Below are 614 nucleotides of genomic sequence, written 5' to 3' on the forward strand. Positions count from 1 at the left end.
TTCTATCGTCACGCGGCAGATTGCGATCTCTGTCGGGGCACCGTGACCGACTTTAAGGACTTCGTCGAGACCGCCAACGGGTGCTCTCGCGAAGACCTCTCTCCGGGCATTCTACTCCCGGTGGATTCGAACCACGGACCACCGGACGTGATAATATCGCGTCGGTTAGCCGCCTTCTCATGCGGCCTGTCGGCGGCCCGACAGGAGTCCGCCTGACTTAACACGGTCGATTTCCCCTCCGATGACAGAGGAGAGCGGAAAACGGGACGTAACAATTGATAATTGTCACATGGACCAAAACAACGATGAGACACGCAAAACCACGTACACAAGCAGTTTAATGTTCTATATATGTATATCTATATTTTGTATTCACTCATCTAAATTTTTTTTAGATACAACAGCACACGGCGCTCTCCTGTTAAAATTCTGGAAAGGAAATATTTATTAACCAAGACAGGCTACAAATCTTTAAACATCGGCATTGCCATGACTATACCTTCTCACGTATACATTATTCTGGCAGATTCTCAAGGCAAAGAAATTTCAATTACATCAGACGTATGGAAAGACCTACTTGAACAGAACTGAGTCGACAAGGCACACAGGGGATA

The 614-nt window shown here is 46.7% G+C and overlaps 1 pseudogene; it reads left to right on the forward strand.

Moving 5' to 3' along the window:
* LOC105449523 overlaps positions 1–591 on the forward strand; it is a 6,082-nt pseudogene extending 5,491 nt beyond the window's left edge.
* Positions 592–614: the final 23 nt, after the last annotated feature.

This window comes from Wasmannia auropunctata, unplaced genomic scaffold, assembly GCF_000956235.1.
Source record: "Wasmannia auropunctata unplaced genomic scaffold, wasmannia.A_1.0 LD336076.1, whole genome shotgun sequence".
NCBI classification, from domain to species: Eukaryota; Metazoa; Arthropoda; class Insecta; order Hymenoptera; family Formicidae; genus Wasmannia; species Wasmannia auropunctata.